Source organism: Microcebus murinus, chromosome 22, assembly GCF_040939455.1.
Source record: "Microcebus murinus isolate Inina chromosome 22, M.murinus_Inina_mat1.0, whole genome shotgun sequence".
NCBI lineage: Eukaryota > Metazoa > Chordata > Mammalia > Primates > Cheirogaleidae > Microcebus > Microcebus murinus.
The window spans coordinates 9,655,728-9,677,135 of record NC_134125.1 but is presented as its reverse complement, the minus strand read 5'-3'; positions in this window follow the sequence as shown (position 1 = coordinate 9,677,135).

The following is a 21,408-nucleotide window of genomic DNA, read 5'->3' as shown; positions in this document are numbered from 1 at the left end:
TAATTGGTTTTGATTTGCATTTCCCTGAATAGACATTAAGCACTTCACAAGATTATTGGCCACTAGTCCAGCTTTTTGAAAAGCTGTTTCCTGTCTTTTGCTCACTTAATGGGGTTAGCCTTGCTGACTTGAGATCTCTGTAGATTGTGGTTACTAGCACTTTACTGGATATAGCATGCAAATATTCCCTCCCATTCTACAGTTCTCCATTCACTTTATTTCCTTGCCTGTAAAGCAGCTTTTTAACTTGTTCAGGTCCCATTCTGTTGCTGTGATTGCCTTTGGAGTCATCTTCATAAAGCCTCTGCCTAGGCCAAATAGTTTTTTCCAACTTCTAGAATTCTATAGTTTCATGCCTTAAGTCTTATCCATCATAAATTTTTGTGAGTAGTGAGGTATAGATCCTGTTTCAGTCTTCCACATCTATCCAATTTTTCTAGCACCATTTATTGAATTAGGGATTCTTCTCACCAGTGTGTGGTCTGTTGGACCCAGATGGCAATACAAGGATGTTCTTGTATGTGGGTTCTCTGTTCTGATCCATTGATCTGTCCCTACTGTGTCATTACCATGCTGTTTTGGTTACTAGAGCCTTGGTGGTATTGCTTAAAGCCTGAAGTGATGCCTCCTGATTTTTTGCTTAAGGTTGCTTTTGCTACATGGGGTCTCTGCTTCTATATGAAGCTTAGAACTCTCTCCAGATCTGCGAAAGATTTTAATGGGGACTGCACTGAACCTGCAAATCACTGAGTATGGAGTATGTTCTAACAGTGTTGACTGTTAATCCACAGCATGTTTTTCCACTTGTTTACATCTTTGATTTCCTCCTTGTCGCGCCCGCCTCGCCAGCAAGGAAGACGCGGCAACCGGAGTTCTTCTGACAGTGCTTTAATGGGGTTCCCTTTAGACTTACATGATGCGGAAGACCCTGAGCACAAGCTCTCACACACTTTAAGGAAGGAGGGAAGTGATGGGGATAGGTTAAAAGCGCGCGAGGGTTGTTACTGATAGGCCAAGCTAGGATCCTTCATATGCATACTTATAGAACAGGCCAGGACTTACTCTGCGCATGCGCTGAACTTGTTTACTACAGGCGGGCCACCGGAAATCGGCGCCATCTTAATGGCGTTGTCACCACGCCCCACACCTCCTTCCGCATTTTGTAGTTCTCACTGCAGAGGTTTTTCCACTCCTTGGTTAAACATTATTCTAGGTATTGTGAAAGGTACTGAGTCTTTTACTTCTCAGCTTAGATGTTAGTATGTAGGAAAGATGCTGACTTGTGGACAGATTTTTGTAACCTGAGACTTTGCTGAATTCCAGAAGTTTCTTGGCAAAATCCTTGGTTTTCTAGACATCAAAAAGCAATGGCCTCAAATCTTCACATGAATTACCTACTACAGTGCCTGTCTCTGAATCTCACAGTAACCCTAGGGTCTAGGCTATGTCACCATCTTAAAGGTGATCAAGGTTCCATCAAACAAATTCCAAGGTGTACATGCCCACATACTTGAAGTCAGCCAATGGCAATGTCAGCCTGTGGGGGACCCTCTAGTTTGGGGGGAAGTGCTTTAGCATCTTCCCAGTGTTAAGTCACTACAGAATTCTAACTTGGTCAGTTACCTGGAGCAACACTTTCCTGATCCTTTTACTCCATAATGTGCATCAGGCTTGACTCTATCCTGGTCAAACAGCATGACAGCTATATACTGTTCCCACCATGGCGGCCTCCTGGGAGCTTGCTGTGTAGCTGACAGAAGTGGTGGGTATGACTCCAGGAGACTCTGGTGTGCTTTGTGCCTCTAGGGTCTCAAGTAGAAGGGGCTGTATGTTATAAGGGTCCTAGTGGGATTGAATTACAGACTGAAGCAGCTTTTGAAGGCCTGAGTCCTTGAAGCATGCCAGGCTTTCTCTAGGTCTCCTTCAACCTTCATATCAAAACGAGTGTTCAACTTCTGGCCTGTCTGCTGGCTGCAAGGTTTTATCTTGCTTCAGGTACACCTCTAACTTGCTTCAGCATTCCTTTATACCAAGTCCTCAGCTGTCAGCCAATAGTCAAACAGCTGCAGAGTCAGGTGGCCACCTCAGTCCAATCAACTGGGTTCTGAACAGTGAGGGCACATGGTATGAAACGCTGGCTGGCAGGAACTGGGCTCTGTACAGTTGCAGTTTCCAGTGGTACTGTGTAGCTAGGATGACCAGTATTTCATAAAGAGACTGGGTGTGGGGGTCAGCCAAAAAGCCACTTCTGTCTCACTAGCATCTAAAGAACCATGAGCATGACTCTGCAACAAGGCTGTAGTCTTGTAACTGGAAATACCTACTAAGTCAGGAGGCCATGGCTGGGCCTATAAACTCATCTTGGACCCCTCTGACCTAGGTCTTCATGCACGATCAGCCCGAGGCTGGAATGCTGAACAGGCTTTTTATAGACAGTCTTAGTTCAGTGCCTCTGAAAGGTATACACTACAAGAAGTTAGGCACAAACTTATGTTCATCATCCATAACACCAAATACACTAGGGGCAACCAACAGGTTCTGCCTCTTAGTCTGGCTCTGTCCCAAAACATGGTATATCTTAATGTTCTATGTGCCCTCAAGAATGCATGTTCTAATGTTGAATGAAATATTCTACAGATGTTCATCAGACCCAGTTGATTGGTGCTGTTCACTTCCATTGTCACTTTTCTGCCTGCTAGGTCTGTCAACTACTGACAGAAATAGGAGATAACTCTTAAAATTGAGGACTTCAGCACCCCTCCATCAGTCTTCCTCATATTTTCTTACCCTTCAGGTACATATGCATGGAAGACTAGTTCTTATGGGATCATCCCCTTTGTTATGCAACGTCCATTATCTCTGGCTGTCCCTGCTCTGTAGCCACCTTTACCTGAGCAACATAGTTAACTCCTAAATGTACGCAAACATGTCTTTCTAATCAGTGTTTATCGCAAGATGTCTGAGTGGCATTTTGTGCTAGAAGGCAGAAAAATCTGAGTGTTCATGGTGGTTTACCTTCATCTAACATCACCTGAACTACAGGAGTTCGGTCTTACCTTGCTGAATATTCTGATCTTTCAACTCTGGTCTAACACCAAGGATTATGCCTAGTGAATGTATAATCCCTATTCTGTAGCCCATCCCTGTCTCTCTCTCTCCAGTAGATGTGTATTTGGAAAATGCAACCTATTAAGAGGGAAGCTATTTGGGTGGGATATGAGGGTGTTAAAACTGTGGCTTTGGAATGTGGGGCAGGCTTCTGCAGGGCGACTTTATCTCTATTCCTGCTTACCACTAATAGGTCATTAACTTATCTGGGCTATGAATGTGATCCCAGTGCATGTATCAAACCATAAACCCACAGCCACCCTGGCAGGTTGCACATATGATGCTGCGGAGGCCTGTCTCAGAGCCAAGTGCTTTATATAACTCCATGGTGGTGGCCCCAACCCACTTGCTTTTCAACAGCTCCATGTGGCACCTTTGCCTGTCTCTAAGTGACAAGCCAGGACCACCTTCAGGCATTTTCCCAGCCAGCTAATCAAATGGCATCAGTGGGAATGTTTACAGCTTGCTGCCACTTAGGGAGCATTATCAGAGCCCTTCTAATATCAGGCCCCCACCCAGGCTGATAACAGAACAGGGATGGGGTGGGGGATGGACAGCCTCAGAGCTGGTGAAGACCAGAAAACAAGATGTCAATCTAATCTGAAAGACCTCCCATAAGGCCCCTGCCATGAGGTGGCAGCTTGGTCTGGGAATTCCTTCCTGGAGCTGACGTGTCTCCGGTGCCAGACAGATGCTTGGCATCTCATGCTATCGGTCCATCCAACACTAGAGCACCCACCTTGTACCAGACACTTCCTATGGTGACAAAGATGCTCTTTACCTGTCTGGGAACACATTGGACTAAGGCAAGCCTCTTCTATGTGGCCTTGAACAATTTTCTTGGCCACTCCTACCCCTTCTAAAACGCAGATGTTCTCTGAACTGAGGACTCAATGAGGGTATGAGAGGCTGAAGATTGGCTTTGACCCTGACGTAAGTTATGATTGTTGACCTGGACTCAGAATATCTGAGCTTTGCCCAATGCTTCTGGGAATAACAAGACTTAGAGGCATTGAGGCAAGAAACCTGAAGGCAGAGACACCTTGAAAGGGCTGCAACGAGTCTTCGAGTCCTACTTCCCTTAAGTCTGAGTTTTGCTAAAACACCATATCATTGATGTTCCAGTAACAGTTAAAGTAGACAAGTCAGAGTGGGAGCACTTTGTGTTATCAATGTCGATATGCAGCATCTGATTAGTCACAATTCTTAATCCCAGACGCTCACTAGACTCACACCTGGACTTTCAATGCAGCGGCGGTAGGCATTCGAGTAACAACGGTAGCCTTGGTATCTCAAACTGAACATGGCTGCCTTTGGCTCTCTTTACACAACACGTAACTCAGTGTTCTGAGGTCCATCTATATAACTCGTGTCTAGGCTATATACCCTGAAATCATCTTAAACAGCAGCAAGCTGGCAGTTTTTGCCCCATGCACTTAAGTACTTTCAATGATTCACTGCCCCTCTACAGCTAGTGGACCTCCAGGTACTTACACAATGAGCTAATCTGCCTCAACTCCATGAAGCGGAGGAGGTAGGATTCCCATTTTACAAAGTTCAGTAAGGGGAAGAGATTCAATCTTCAGTTTAAAAGCTGTGCTCCTCCGTGCAATCTGCCTCCAACTGCCACCAGCAGTGGCTATGCAGTGAAGATGAAGTGAGGAGTTGGCAACCGCATAGTTCACAGAAATAGCCAATACAGGGGAGACAACGCAGCACAAGGTGACCGGGCTCTGCTAGCAAGGAGATGCCTTAGGGGTTCCATGGTTTAGTATGCTCAGTTTAACTTCCACATCCAGCTCCTCACTGTCTCTTGAATTCCAGCCTCTGGTCAAACCTCCACCTAGAGGATAGACTTAGCTTCAGTGGGTGTGTAGGGAGGGGAAAGCAAGTTTGGGGAGGACCGAGTGTAACTGCTCTGCTCAGTCCCCCTATTCTGCCTTATACCCGCCTTCCAAGAAACCAGGGCTGCAGCCCCTGTCGAGTGGATCTGTTCGCTTTCGTGGGTCCTTCCTGCAGGCATCTGTCTTGGTTTTCTCCACTCCTTCTAGACATGTCATCACCTCTTCTGGAAATTCCTAATTCTCTAATAACTCCTGTTCATCCTTGTTAATATCTCCAATCCCTCTTGAGTAGAACCTTGGAAGATGATCATGTTTAGCTGGAGGTTCCAATGGCATCTAGGATTTAAACGAAGTCTCAAACGATCTCCACAAGATCCTGATGAACTAAATACTAAACATAAACCTGAAATAACCTAATCAGAAACATTAGATGGTTTGAAAATGTCTCTCTTCACAACTTGGGATAATCAGACAGGACAAATCAAAGATCATCTGAGACTCGGGTGGATGAGTCTGAGACTAGAAGTATAATTTAGACACTTCTTCCTGATCTGGTAGGCTGTCATATTGAAGACAAGTCACTTATTGCCCCATATCCCTGGGTTATTTTAAAGGCGAATTGTCCTTGATTTTTCTAGGACAAACACTAGGAGTGGATTCTCACTAGTCTCCCATCTCCTATGGGCCAGTGGTGCTTGTCAGCTTCAACTGGCTTTACCAAAAGGCACCATGGCAAGCCGTCCTAGGGTTCTGAAGTGCAAGAGCCGTGTGCTCGAATGGACTACACAGAGGAAACTGCAGACTTGCCCCGTGTGCTGGAGAAAATTACTCTTATCTGTGCATGCCTCATATGCCGTTCAAGTTGATAAGTCAATGAATGCGTTTTAGGTGACATGATTTGTTAACTAGATTCACTCAAGCCTTAACTTGGTGTAGATCATGAATTTCATCTTGATTCCCCTAGTTACATGTTGCAATGATCTAAGTATGTTAATATGTGATAGCTTCTTAGCTTCAGTGAATTTAAGTGGCTATGTATATGAAGTGCTTATACGCTGTTAAATTACCATTGAGTTTAAGCCCTTTCTATAATGCTATTTCATTGAATGAATCCAAACAGATAGGCATTCATAGACTCATGTTAGTCCTCACCAGCCCTCTAGGGTGTTAGAGGTGGCATCTATGCCAGCTAACCTGCCTCTGTTCACCTTTGGCGTGCTCAGTCTCCAAAGGTAGCAGTTTCTGCCATGAAATCTGCATGTGACTTCTGTTGATTGGACTTAGTTCTGCTTCTAAAACCACTCCCTGAAAAAAATCAGCCAGTACTAGAAGTAAACAGATGCTGGGATGGAGTTGGGAGTATAACTGGGAAAAGCAGAAATCCTGAGGCAAATCCTTAGTTTCTCACGCACAGGATTTTTGATAAGATAGGATCTGAGGTTGCAATCCCAGGTCTGAGTCCTGAGTTTGTGCCTGCTATCTTTAAAGACCAGGGATATGTATGCCTGCCTTAAAGTCACTTTTCCACTTAATCTACACGAATTCCAAACAATTCAGATAGTTTCAAAGAATCCTCGTTCTTGAGACAAACCATTAAAATCTGAAGATTCCTGGTTGAATCATAACTGAAATCTGAATCTGCACAATGGCTTTTGTACTCGGTGTGCCTATTTAGTATCAAATTCTATTGCATCAAATTAATAAGCTGTATGTATTTCAGTCTTAGTTACAAGAATATTACAATTATGTACCCTTCACCTCGCTTGAGCAAGTGGGGCAAAATGTAGATAATTTGAAGATGGCTTTGAGAATATAAAGCAACACCCTGATCCCCTTCAAAAGTGGGACCTAATATGCCCTTCCCAGAGCTGTCAGGAATAAACAAGCATGGATGCAAAGAAGCTAGCATGCGGTCTGTACAAGTGGCAGCTGGTGCAACAAAAGCAGATGAACCCTTTCCCTAGGACCTAGGACTTTGAGGAAAGTAAGGCTTGTCGGTTACCAGGCACCAGGTCTCCATCTTGGAGCTGGACCAATCCGAGGCCACCTTGCCGACGGAGCAGAAGCAGCTGCCTCCAGACGGGGATAGGGCTTGTGGAGAGGAAGTGGGGGCAGGGTACCGCATCTGTGTGCCATTACACACAGCAGTTCTGGGTAAGGGCAGTCCTAACACTGACCACTTATGTCCATATAGTTTTATTGCTTTAATCCCACCATACTGGCTAAGGCCAGGCCATGATAATATATTAAAGTAATGAGGCATGACAGCCGGGGCCTCCCGTGGTGATTAGAACACACCTAACAGGGTGTGAGAAGGTCCAAAGGTGAGGGTTCTAATCCCTTGGAAATGCCTACAACTGAAATGGCAAATGAACGCAAAATCCTCATTCCCAGAGTAAAGCGGATAGTCAACTGGAAGCCCCCACTGAGCCCAGGCAGACACACTTCCAAAAAGGCATGAAAATACAGGCCTCTCTGGGGTCAGGGATGACCAGGTGATAGTTTGGTAGCCTCTGGCCAGTATTAAATGTTCAATTACATGCTAAGAGTTCAACCTCCAAAACATGTCCCGGTATCCACAAGAAAAGTGTAGCCTCAAAGCATGTCACAATCTTCAGTCTGGACTGCTGAGACCCTGAAGTCATCAGAAAGGTACCTTTTCACACAAACAGGAAGAAAGTACAAATTTGTTGCACCTTAGTTTATTCATGTAAGTACCCTTGGCAGTCATTACATGAGGATGTTTCGTGTACTTCGCTTTCTTCCAAAAGTTGGGCTAATTTGGGGGTATGTTAAACTGGTTATCTGGTCTGACGACTTGATCAAATCATTTCATTCTAAAACACCAGGGGGAATACTGTGGAAGGGTTTGAACTAGAAAGACTTGGCATGGAGGGTCCAAGTTTCAGGGGCACAAACTGGCTAAAGCAGATCCCTCACTTGCATCTGTGGCCATGAGTCATCTCGGTGGAGGTGGAAGGCTGGGGTAGGTGTTCTTGATGCCCTAATCTCAGCCTCATAACAGGGTGGATGTATACTGACAAAAGCCACCAAACACATGCCTCAGGCAGCTCTATTCGTCAATGCACCTGAAAACCTGGAAGTGGAGAAGCACGGCCTCTGTAGGAGACCTCCCTCCAGTTCATCACTCTGCGAAAGTGGACTCTGGTTCCTCAACACCCGGAAGACTGAGCAGTCTTGTCAGTTACAACAAGGAACTTTGCCTGGGTATGGTGGTTTGGGGCCATATCAGAATTTCTTTGACTTAAAGCAATTAAAATCTCAGAACTTGCAGTATTCCTAACATTGAAGGGGAAACTGCCTTGGGACAGTCCTAGGTATTCACAATTGCATGACCTATGAAGCTAAGTTCCCTGTAAACATTAGCAATGTGTGGGCCTTATGATCTTTTGATCCTAGGACCCCATCTGATTCCACTCTGCCTCTTAGTACTTACGTGTTTTGGGTAACTTGTTACCTTCTGAACCTGTTTCATCTGTAAAATGGGAATAACCCATCTCAAAACCATAAGGATAAAGATGAGCACTAGTGCACCAGGAATTAAGGCCCTCGTGGAAGCAATCAACCACGCACTGCTCCATTCTTGCTGTCAAAGTCTAGCTCACTGGGGAGACCAGTGTGTCATAGCCTGAAATGCTATGGGACCTCCAGGAAGAGCTTTCTGGTCCCTGAAACTTGATTTTTGGCATCAGCAAAAGCTTCCTAGAAAAAGCGATGGCTAAGCAAGACTTGCAAAAGGATCGGATTTGGACTTGAAGTGCTTGAAAGAAGGGAGAGTCTGAGCCCACTGGAAGCTGACATGGTCATTCCACTCCAAATGACTTCATTGTTGCTATGTAAGCCTTTGGAAGTGTCACTGCATAACTTCAGGGTGAAGCCGCCCCCCTGTAACCCACGCGGGAATTAGCAAAGCAAACATGCACAGACATAAGTCACCGCTGAGGTGTGCCATTATCCCAGCTCCCCACTCGGCCTTGAGGTGAAAGGACAAGTACGAGTCAGGTGGTCCTATCTTCCTTCCCCCAGTGCAAGCATGTGGGCTCCTGGCACTTCCTGCTCATGGCCTATGAGGAGCTCAGAGTCCAACCAGACTTCATGTCTACCTTGCATTCCTTTTGTCAGAAACTCCAAACGAGCAGGCAGCAAACACCAAGCCCATCAGCCTTAGGACTGTTCTCCCAGGTTTGCCGGTGCTCCTTAGAACTGGTGCCTGAGCTCAGAGGCGAATGAACACACGTGTCCTCCCTGACAGCCATCCACAGGAAATACATTCATTTCCAACCTGTTGGCAAGGCACTGACAGTGCAGAGAGCCACAGCTGTGGGTGTGGAAAGGCTGCAGGGAAGAAACAATTTCCCAGCCCCAAGCTGCTGCGGAAGGAGAAATTGAACACTTGCTTGTAATTCCCCCCCTGAGGTCTGTCAGGGACTAATCTAAGCAGGCACTTGGGCTTGAAGGGCAGGCAGGAACAGTGGGAGTTTGGGACTCCAGTGACTGCATTCAAGCCTACCCCATGACAGCACGACCATGGCTCCATTTCTGAGCACAGCAAAGTCTCACTAATGCACAAGTCAATTCCTCCTTTACTGAAAGCATTCTTAAACCTGGGGTTGAATCTCATGTAATCTTGAACAAGGTATTAACAGCTTTAAGCTTCAGTCTTGTAATTGTTGTAGTTACTAAAATGAGAATGTATGTACAAGACAGAAACCAGGCCTGGTGTGTGTCGCCGGATCTGAGTAAATGTTTCTGCCTTTACTGGAAGCTCTCACTGCCTTTTCCTGGGAATTACTAGAGGAGTAGGAGAAACGGGGGCTACGAGTGCTGGCTGCTCAAATGCCTGGCACAGACCAAGGCATGTGTGTGCTTGTTCAGGGGGAGCAAGGTTGGATCTTAATGACAAGACATGTTGATCTAAGCTCTGATGGAAGGGTTGATCTCAGTGACTGAGGAAGTTACTTTTATGACATGACAGCCCTCAGTGTGGTCTGATATCCTTGACCTGTGCTACTATCACCTCTGCTTTGTCCTTGAGTTCAGACCAAAGATTCCAGGAAACAGTAAACCCTAATATCTCAACCCCTAACTTGTCCCTGTTGCTTAGAAAGTGATGCCCTGCCTTAAGTTTCCCTAAGCAGTGTTTTGTAGCCAAGAAACTTGACCTCATCAACATCTTTTCCCCAAATCTTGCCTTTCTAGGGTGAGGGAGGAGGGCAGGAAATCTTGTTACCATGCCAGGTGTCATTCCCCAGGTCACTTCGCCTCAGGATAGCTGCTAGGGCTCCAGCCATTGTCTGAACTCCAGCCCAGCAGAAGATGGAAGATGAACGAGGTGCCTCTCAGGATACTGCCTAGAGCCCAACTCACCGATTCTACCTACATACCACTTGCTGCAACTTTAAAGTAGCCACACCTAGTTGCAAGAAAAACTGGTCCTACTAAGGGTAGAAATGTTGACCCAACAAAACGGGGAGCTTTATTATGGGGAAGAAGCAAAAACTGACATCTGGGGCTAACCAGCAGTCTTTGGTCAATGACTTTGGAGTCCTTAAAACCAGTACTGTGGCTTGCTGCATGTTTTCAGACAAGTTACTTTCATTTTTATGGAATAGGCATACCATCGGCTTGATGGGCTTGACGGTGGGCTTAGCCTACAGAGTATCTTCAGTTCCTATCCCCTACCTACTACTTGAATCCCTCCGGAGTTGTGCATGCTGGCCTGCACGTTCTACTGTACCTACCCTAGTGAACCTAATTCTACAGAAAGAGGGATCTTCAGAGAAATGTGAGTTGTACGGAGACATCTGGGCCTGATTTAGGAAGTCTTTGAGAGATGGATGCTCTGCAAAGAACAATGCCTCTGTCAGAGGCTGTCGGCATCGCAGGGACATTTAACTGCTAAGTATAAACAGCTGTCCCACATCTGCAGGATCCATTTTCAACAACTGTATACAGTAGATACTGCTAATGAACTTGGGCCCAGCAAGGCACAGTTCATATGGCATAGGGCTTGGAAAGGGGGTTGCAAGGTGGTACAGATGAGTCCAGACAGCAAGGAAACCCTGGAAGGCTGTTCTGCCTTCAGACTTGGTTTCTGAGCTAAGTGAAGACCCTGGGCTGCTTGTCTCTAGAACTTTCTTGGATTGTAAAATAGAGCAGGATTGCACTGTTCAGTGAATTTGAAAGCAACCCCTCCACCCCAAAGAATGTTGATACAGAGATCAGTGTTGTGAAACACTAGAGCAGGGAAGATCTATAAAACCACCTGATCGATTTCCCCATTTGGGCAGGAAGATGTACTTCAGAAGTCTGACAAATATTCATCTTTAGGTATCTGTTCTCGTCCTACTCGTGACCCCAATAATAGGTATTTGAGGAGCACTTTTCTGACTTCAAGCTCCCAGGTAACTGAGGGATAGTGGGTTGCCTCAAGGTTGAATTTTAGGGGGCTAAGAATCTGAATGATTGTACTCAAATACACTGGACACCTTTGTCTTAAATGTACTGAAATGCACTTTAAAAGGAATTAACTGATGTTTCTGATCAGCATTACGAGGCCCTTCCCTTTGCATGTGGAAACTTTCCTTGCATTTTACGTACAACAGCATTCGTAAACGACTTTGTCGATGATGGTGTGATCTAGTGTCGAAATATGGGCTGGGACCAGACAGCCTGAGTGAGAAGACTGCCTGACCTGACCAGGGATCTTATGGCACCAGGGGGTATGTTAAATAACTCGCCAACCTTTCTCAAGTCTGAATGGGAGAAATGGCTCCACTCACCTAATCCTGACAGTGATTTAAAGCAAAATGGTCTAAAAACTGCCTAGTGTGTAGTGAACTGCTAAACTTAGGACATCCGGGTGGTTGTGCTGGAAGTGCCCTGCCTGGCCTCACAGGGCATTGCCAGGAGGAATGGTTTGAAACTCGCCTGTGCAGGTAACAGCAAGAGCATTGTCTGCAACCACTCTCCTATATGCACTGGAGCAACTCGCAAGTAAGACTTTACCTTGTGAGAAATACGTTTAAAAGTATGTCCAAATGTTTAAATCGGCCTGGTTAAACACTTAAGATGTTCACTCAATTGACATAACATTCTTAGATTCATCTTACACTTGGGTCTACAAATGCTTCTCCACAAATGTTACGTCTGCATGCAACTGGTTAGGTTGTCCTTTCCCTGGCCCTTCTGGTAGTCTGGTCCTGTCGCGCCCGCCTCGCCAGCAAGGAAGACGCGGCAACCGGAGTTCTGACAGCGCTTTATTGGGGAATCTGAAGGTGACTAAAGCGGAAGACCCCGAGGAGCTCTCGGAGCGGGCTTATATAGGCACTTAAGTACATTAGGCAGAATCTGATTGGCTCACGCAAGAGCCCTCATTAGCATACTTGATGAGACAGGAAAAAGCCCCTACACATGCGCAGTTCACCCTGTTTATCAGTCTTGTGGTATGGGTGTGACCAGGAAGTCGGCGCCATCTTGCAATGGCATTAACACCGTGCCCCACATCTCCCCCTGTTTTATTAATTAGAACTGAGCAACCAATCAGCACCACCCTTCGACAGTACGATCAAAGTCGCAGAGTCTCATCTACCCAACGGCCACCTTATCTCGTGCAATGAGGAAAACTCCGAGGTGTGCAAAGGCTGGCGCTAGTGTCAGACATGCCTTCTCTGGTGCAATGGGGTAATACCACAGAGTGCAAAGGCCATGTCTAAGAAACGAGGAGGAACAAGGGCGAGTGCAACCCATACAGAGGCTACCGGTTAAGCATGGTCAACCACACCTGTGTTGACAGTCCCAGTTCCATAGCAGCAAAGGCTTGCGCCATTATAACATTGTCTCTCCGTCTCTGGGCTCGCATCCTAAGGAGACACCATAGGCCTCTGAAGGAAGTGATGACCAGCAAGATGGCCATGGTCCCAAGGCCAGCCCACTCTTTCAGGTGCTGAGTGGCTTGATGAATCCACATTGCCAGTCCTGTAGCCATGCTCACGTCCACACGAGTAGAGTTTATATGGATGATGGCCAGTCTCAGGTCCCTAAGAGAGGCATCAAATTGCGCAGACCAGTTGCCACGCAAATAAGCAGACAGCTGTTAAAGGTCAGCCGCGTGGGCACCCAGATGGGATTGTCCTGGTCCAGTAGTCAAGCAGGCCCTTGTATTACTCCAGTCATCAGGGGTCATAGCCAAGTTACCAAGCCTCTCCACTTGGGCTATGGTGAAAGACGCCGTAACCCCCCAGGACCGCACCGACTCAGCAAGGTCTTTCAATTGTTTGTGCTGGAGAGGCTCATGATACCGTTGCTTATTGTTGTTCTCGAAAACAGGGAATGAGAAACATTTTCGTCATATCGCGGGGCCTGATAAACGAGCTCCTGCTGACTTGTTTGGGTCTGGCTCCTCCCTGCTCTCTCGGAGGAGGGGCGGTAGGGGCAGTAAAAGCAGCGTCACTGTAGGGCGGCGGCCGATATCGCCCCGCCTCATACTTTGCCGCTTCCTCTTCCAAAGTAGCTTCCTCTTCTGAATCTAGCTCCTCCCCCGCCTCCTCCCCTGAACTTGAAGTATGGTGAAGAGGAAGAAGAGGAACCATCCTCAGAAATATCTAATTTCTTAAATTCTGACAGAAAAATGCTATCTCCTGTCTTCTGTGTCTTCTGTCCTGTCCTTTCCTTTGTCATTTTTATTTTTGGTACCTTTACGTTTCTTTCTCTCCCTTTTCTTTTTTCCAGGCCTTCTCCCTTTGACTCTGAGGTACTGTCTTGATGGTCAGCAAAGGTCCGAATTCGGTTCCGTCCCACGCGTCAGTTCTGAACTCGCCTCTATCGAGGTCGTCTCCGCTGGTGCCTCAAAGTTGTTTCGGTTCCCGGGTTTCGGCACCACTTGTCGCGCCTGCCTCGCCAGCAAGGAAGACGCGGCAACCGGAGTTCTTCTGACAGCGCTTTATTGGGGAATCTGAAGATGACTAAAGCGGAAGACCCCGAGGCGCTCTCGGAGCGGGCTTATATAGGCACTAAGTACATTAGGCAGAATCTGATTGGCTCACGCAAGAGCCCTCATTAGCATACTTGCTGAGCCAGGGTGAACCGCGCATGTGTAGGGGCTTTTTCCTGTTTATCAGTCTTGTGGTATGGGTGTGACCAGGAAGTCGGCGCCATCTTGCAATGGCGTTAACACCGCGCCCCACATGGTCCCTTTCTGAACTCATCCAGAACGCAAGCTATTGTCCTTATTGATATAGGGCGTGTAAGTTCTCCATGAGTAAGGACAACTGTCTGCCCAGTGTCCAGTGACCATTTTGGACAAGCTTGAATGACCAGACATGTGTCTGCAGGAAGGCTATTGTGTACTCCACACCATCTGAAACAAGAGGCTCTTCTGGTCAACTTGGTGGGAACAGGAACCTACTAGTCTACCTGCTGCTCCTTTGCTTACCTGGCCTCCAGGGCGGGAGTGATGAGAGGCCAACTGGACTGGCCCCTAAGAGCGTGGGAACCCCCACTGTAGCTTGCCTCCCCCTTTGGTTTCTGGAAGAAACTTGGCCATCTGGGCCAGAACCATGCCTTTCTCTGAACCACTTCCTCTTACTCTCCTGTGGCTAAATTTACTCAAGTAGGAAATGCCCACTTTTAAAGAATCTTGCTTAGACTCAGTTCCAGGGTCTGTATGTAATCGTATTGGGATGTCCCATGGAAATTGTGCCTCTCCCCTCCCCCAACTAAAGTGTATGATAACCTGGAGATGAGGCTTCCTCCTTAGATATCAAAAGTCAAGGCTTAATTTGTTATCTGATTGAAGAACTGCCCAGCAGGTGGGGCTGATCCACTTGGTCCTTGGGGAAACCTTTCTGAACTCTATTCTTGGAAAAGTAGTCCATTGGCTACTTCTGATTCCCCTAGTAGGTGTGTTCCCTGGTTGTGCCACATCGTGGACATATTGTGTTCTAGTATCAGTAACCCAATGTGCACAGCTGGAGGTCATGCCCACCAAGCTCCAGCTTATTGTCTGCTAACCTTAATAGCCTAGAAGGGGCTTTCCATAACCTAAATGACCAAACTACACACGAGTAACTCTTCCAAGCCTGTTGCAATGAGGCTGACTAGGCCAATCCCCTGAAAAGAACAAAGCGCCAAATGTTAAGAGACAACTTTACAGGAAAACCCCAAGAGTGTTCCCCATTTTTCTCATGGTACCTCTGTATCTGCTGAGTTGGAGCCTCTGCGCCCAAGATCAATTCGCTCCTGGGCCACAATGACGGTCCAGAACGAAGCTAGTCATGACTGCTCAGTGCAAGCGGACAAGTAACATCCCCTGGATCTGGCCTTAATGAGCCTTGAATACTTGGTCCAGGGTGCCCACCCCCCTCAGCTCCCAGCGGAGGTGATTATCTGGTGTCTGCCATCTTACGCATGGAAGCAAGGACGCTCAGCTCCTCTAATGAGACCCGACAGTGGCTCCAGGCTTTGGCTTCGGGACTGAGAGGTGAGCGGGGGTTGGGAGCAGGCCATCTCGAGTGTCTCCTCCCTGACCCAGGAGAACAAAAGTCTGTTTCCCTGCTGCTAGCAGGGCACAGACGGGATCCCTATCCGTAAAGAAGAAAGGGCACATGGTGTTTATGTTGCATCCACTTAGAAAGGAAGGATTAAATGCAAATGCCAGAGCAATCAGACTCTGGGGGTACAGAGATCAGGGAAGAATTCCTTCTGAGGCTGATCTGAAAGGACGGGTTGTCTTTGACTCCAAACCTCCCTGTTCTCAGGAGACCGGGTACTGGAGGAGTGGGTGCTGAAGAGTCAGGGAAGCCTCTCCCAGCCCTCCATGTTTAACGTCCATCTCCAGGGAGTACCCGGGGCCACTGAGTGCCTGGCATCCCCGAACGAGCAGCACTGGTCTGAGGCATTTCTCCCTGCGTTATCCTTTGGGGACGGAGCTGGGGACTTGAGCTGTTTCTCTCCCTGTTCTCTAGGACTTGCCATTTTCCATCTGGCTGCTTAGCCTTCCTGTTCGTGTTTACCTCTTTCTATTTCTAGAGCTGGACTCAAGCTTCCTCTGTGGGGCTGCTTTCTCCCAAACATAAAGATAAGTCACAATCTCTTAATCTATGTCTCGACACAAGACTCTCACATCTGCAGTCCCATGCATCTGTTCATGGACATGAGTGCTCATGTGTCTCTCAATACAACAGATGTCTATTTCTTGCCTCTTGCCGACCATGAACGGATGCATGGAACTGCAGGTAAACGTGTACTGACCTTTAGAGATCCATTCCTTCCATCTTGTGCCCTCCCAGCCCCTTCAATCACGGGGTCCTCACCTTTCCTCTGGAAGGGTGAGACTAGGAACAGCATTCTGCCGCTTTCCCATATTAGCCTACGGGTGCCAATCAGTGTCTCCTAAGTTAAGGTTAGGAGGAACTCCAAGGCCCTTGTGTATGGGGTCTGGTTTATCCCAGGGTGTGTCTTTATCTTCTAAATAGAGTTCTGCTTCAGGGTTCACTGTTCCCCCCACCTGACTCCAAGGCCAAGTCCCTGAGGCCAAAGAGATTTCTGTTGTGTGACCAAAGAATCCAAATGGCAGGAAGGTACTGATTCTCACTTGTGCACTTCCTGTCCCAACTCATTCTTTCTCCCTGTTCTGTCCCAGGTCACCCAGAAAGACCATTTCCTTAGTAGCTTCTAGGCTGGCTTGTCTACCAGTAAGGTATTTTTTCCCCACTGCACATGGCTGTGGAAGGTGGTAATGGCCACCACATATGGGATCCAACTGTCCCTGCCAGATGGCCTTCTGCTATGGCCTTGGCATTAGCCAGGTGCAAGTAGCTGTGGCACCTCTCTCCCACGAACGGTAAGTTCAACCCCAGAGCTACTCTCGGATTCGATTGCACTGGGCCTTGCCAACGTAAAGACCCAAGTAGATAAAAGGCGCACCCATCGATGCTGATCCTGTACAAAGTTATGAAAAGCCTTTTTTATCAACTTGTGCTGATGTTGGCTGAGGCCAACAGTCATTTCTTTGCTTCCTGATTCTTGGTCTCCCCAAAAACCTATGCTACAAACATATGGAAAGTCAATTTTTACACTGGGGACTCCTAAGTCTTCATGATCATCTTTGTGAACCTAAAACATAGTAGAAGGGAGGCCCTGGGTTTGGGCAAGTCGGTGACAGCAATGAAGAGAAAAATCCCTGGGGAGAAACATCTGTTCTGTAGAACCACTTCATTGAACTGGGAAGAAATGTAAAGTTAGTTTCATTCAAGCAGGTTTGCTCGTTTAACAGGGCAATTTGGGAGCATGAGGCTCCATTTGGAGGGAAACTCCAGAAATAAGCTGGGTTTCACCTGCCGTTGCTAGTAGAACCTACTCCACTCTGTAAAGTGTCCTGGGCAGCTGGTGCTCAAGCTTTTCACTGGTGGGTGGATAACAGTATCAAATTAGAGGGTCCTTGACCAACTCCGGTACTGACAGCGACAAATGAGAACCTCACTGTCACTGAGGAAGGAACAGGAAACTTGCCCTACAAACCTAAAGCAGGATATACCTGGAGAATAGCATGTGTGACCAATAGGGAAGACTGTCCCAGGAAACGCCTTAGAAAAAGGGCCTCTCCTCTGCTTCGAGGATAATGAAGGCCAGGATTATGTCAACCTCACCAGCTTCTCATGTTCTTGTAGTTAAACTGCACAACTGGTCCAAGTTGACGCTTCTGAGGCATGTTTCGTCTCCTGTGGTCCCATGTGAGTTCCTGGAACTTCCTTCCCAGAGGGGCTCAAATGTCATACATGCCACAATGCAGACTTGGACAACTTGCCTTCCCCAGGTGACCTCTAGATGGCTACGCTGCCTTTCTTTGGTGGGGAGAGATGATACGAAAGGGGTTCTGTTTTTGAGATTGGATTTTATTTCAGTATATTTAAGCATGCCACGAAAGGGGTTCTTAATTGCATTGATCAAAGGGTCCCTCTTCGAATGAAATGACTTGAGGATCTCGAGTTGAAGCCAGCTGATAGTTGGCCCACCTGCCCCTGGGGGTTGTTACCCTAAGTGATAGGATCTGACTATCCATGTACTTCTGTAAAAACATGCATGTAGCTAAGGTTCTTCAGACAAAACTATAAATGCTTCTCATGACGGTTTCCAAGTCAATGTCCAAGTTTCCCTTCAGTAAGTACTAAGAAAGCAGGACTAACGAAGGCAGGCCTGGCAGCTCATACCCACCAGTCAGGAATGGGTGTAGTATTTCAAATATTGCTTTGCTGCATGTAAAGGGGTTGATTGGGTGGCATTTAGAATCTTACAACTGATCTCTTATGCTATCATGGAAACAGACATGGCTATTTCTGATGTTCCAGTTGAGTGACTTGGTAACTCTGGTTGAGAGGACTGTGGCCTTTCATCTATGATATGGATGACATCTTACTTGCATGTGAATCCAAACAAAAATTAGAGCAACTACGTCAGCAGGCTAGAGAAATATTGCCTTGATTTAATGAAAGTCCAACAGGATTATTCATTTACCTATCTAGAGGTTCTTACTGACAAAAATAAAATAGTTCCTCAAAAGGTTCAAATACATACAAATTACAAACTCTAAATGATTTTCAAAAATTGTTAGGAGACAGACATTGGCGTAGACCTTTGTTAGGTTAAAGCTTAAGTAGGAATTCCTATCAAAGGGTGACTCTGAATTGGCTTACAAGGACTATTAAGATCAGGCAGCTCAAGAGGAATTGGCATGGATTCAATCTCATACTCACAAAGCTCAAATTACTAGAGTAAATCTTGAAGGGAATAGATTTGATAGTTTCAGAGCATTCTCCCTCTGCTACCTTAATTCAAAAATATAATTGAATGCATTTTTCTCCCACATAAACAAAAGCATGACTTTGGACAAAATTGGTCAAACTTTAGAGGCTGACAGACTAAAACTGTGGCCAAGATCCTGAAAAAATTGTTCCTCTTACTAATCCGTGAATTCAAATGGCTTATCAGTAAAATCTGGATTGGCAATTGGGTACAGATAATTTTGTTGGAACAATTGGTACTCGATATTGATAAATCGTCTTCTCTGAGCGTTCAAAAAACTTCAAAGTGAACAAGGCTTCATCTATTCCATCTCTGGGGGACTGTGTTCCTCCCCCTTTTAACCAAAAAATGTTCCAATTTCTAAAATTGACTCAATGGATATCACCTATACCTCATGTTCTTTACTGATGGTGGTAGTAATGGTCAAGCAGGTTATTTCGATCCTTCAACAAAGGTGTGGACCACTCCATATACTTCAGCACAAGGTAGAGCTACAAGCTGTTACTCAGATCTTACAAGATGTTAATTCTCCTTTAAATGTTTGACTCACAATATGTTGTACAAATAGTTCTAGCCTTAAACAGTTACTACTACAGAAAATGATAAAATCTCCAAACTGGTTCAGCAACTCGTCTACTACATGGAATTGCCAGTTTCCAATTTTCATTACTCATATCGGGTCTCATACTAACTTTCTGGGCCCATTAGTGGTCAGCAATGAAAAAGTAGATCAATTTCTTCTGTTCAAGAGGCAACTCAACTTCATCAATTAACTCGTGTTAATACTAAAGGTCTAATTAAAAAATTGAACAAATCAGGCTAAGCATAGTGTTTCTCAGTGTCCCACTTGTCAAACTATTAATCAACCTAAACTTTCTGCAGGGGTTAATCCTCGAGGCCTCTTGCCTGATGAATTATGGCAAATGGATGTTACGCATGTTCCTAAACTTAGCAAGTTAGGTGTGTCGTACATGTTACAGTAGATACTTATTCTGATCTTATTTTCCTCCATCCACAGGAAAACCTGTTAGGCGTGTACTTTCACATTTATACTTTTTTTTACATAGAAGTCCCAGCCACCAACAAAACAGACAATGGCCCTGCTTATACTAGTCCTTCTGCACTAAGTAAATCATGAAACACATCACTGACTTTCCTTATAATCCTCAAGGACAAGGCATTATAGAACATTCTCATCAAACCTTAAAAGTTGTTTAAACAAAAAGGGGGGAGGTATACAGTCCCCCCAGAGGAGAAATCAGGCCCTAGTCACATCAAAATTCCCTCAATATTCATAAAGACAACAGCAGTAGAGAAGCATTGGAAAGGGAGTTGACAACCAGACTCTCACCATCCTATCTGGTGGAAAGATGATATAGAAAACAAATGGAGAGAAGGATGAGTCAAAGGTGTAGGGTCGAGGTGTTGCTTGTTCTGGCAGATGACAGTCTGGATTCCAAGTAAAAGAATCAAACCCAGAGAACTCTGAAGGCAAGAAAACATGCTGGACATCGATCATGACATGAGGACAGCTGAAGGTGGCCTTTTGCTGAAATTCTTTAGTTTCTCCTATGTTTTTGACTATATGTGAATTCCCAGAAGTTTCCTCAAATTTTCAATTTCAGTGTTAATTGTTGGTGTTTCAAAGACTCGAATATTTTATAACTTGAGTGTCTATGATCATGTTTATATTATCTTGATTGACTTTTGAGTTGGTCCACCTCAATTTGAAGGCTCTCAGAGTTCTAGGTCATCTTTCTTGAATTAGAATTACTAAGTTTTCCTGAAGTTTCTGTGATCCGTGTTTCCTCCTTTCCTACAGCTTTTGTAGCATAGAGCCTCTATTTTCTAATTGCTCCTTCAGCTGTCCCACCTCACTTAACCTTTCATGATCCTCTAATGTTTTCCACTGAAGTTCTTGGGTTTTCTGAGATCTTTCCTCAGCATTTCTATCTTAGGAGGAAAAGAGTTCAAATCTGAGCAAACTAACTTTCCACAAAGTCTCTCATCTTCAACTTTTTCCCAGCTCTCTTGGCGAGCAACTAATCTTTCTTTCCACTTCCGAATGAGAGCAAATCTAGGAAGCATTTCCCAGCTTCCAGGATTTCCTGGTGTCTTGTGTGAATCCTCCAGTACCTGCAGTTCACAGGATGACAGGGGCTGTGGCAGGGACACCAGGGCCCACCTGGAAGATGCAACGGTGGAGCGGGGACCTCATTGCAGGAGCTGAAGGGCCCCACCAGCGACTGTTCATGGGATGCCATTGCCTTAGCCCAACTCTGGGCAAGTCAGACTGGCTGCTATGGGTCTGTATTGGCTGGCAAGGGAGCTCACAGGGAAGTGGGACTTCTGAATGGGCTGTAAACTGCGTGAGGATAGACCATGCTGTGGATGGTCATGGAAACTAGAAAGTATCGAGTGTACAACTAGATGTGTCTAAGACCCAGAGCTTGGATATAGAGATGTAACTGTCCTCCCACCATGGTTTAGGAGGGGTTGAATAACATCTTAAGGTCATGGGATGAAACTGTTCACCATGGTAGTGTATATGTGCTAGATAACACTACTTGGGCGAAATCCTTTGGCGACCAAGTTTAATCTACAAAGCAGTTGAACGTTGGGTGTTTTTCTAGAA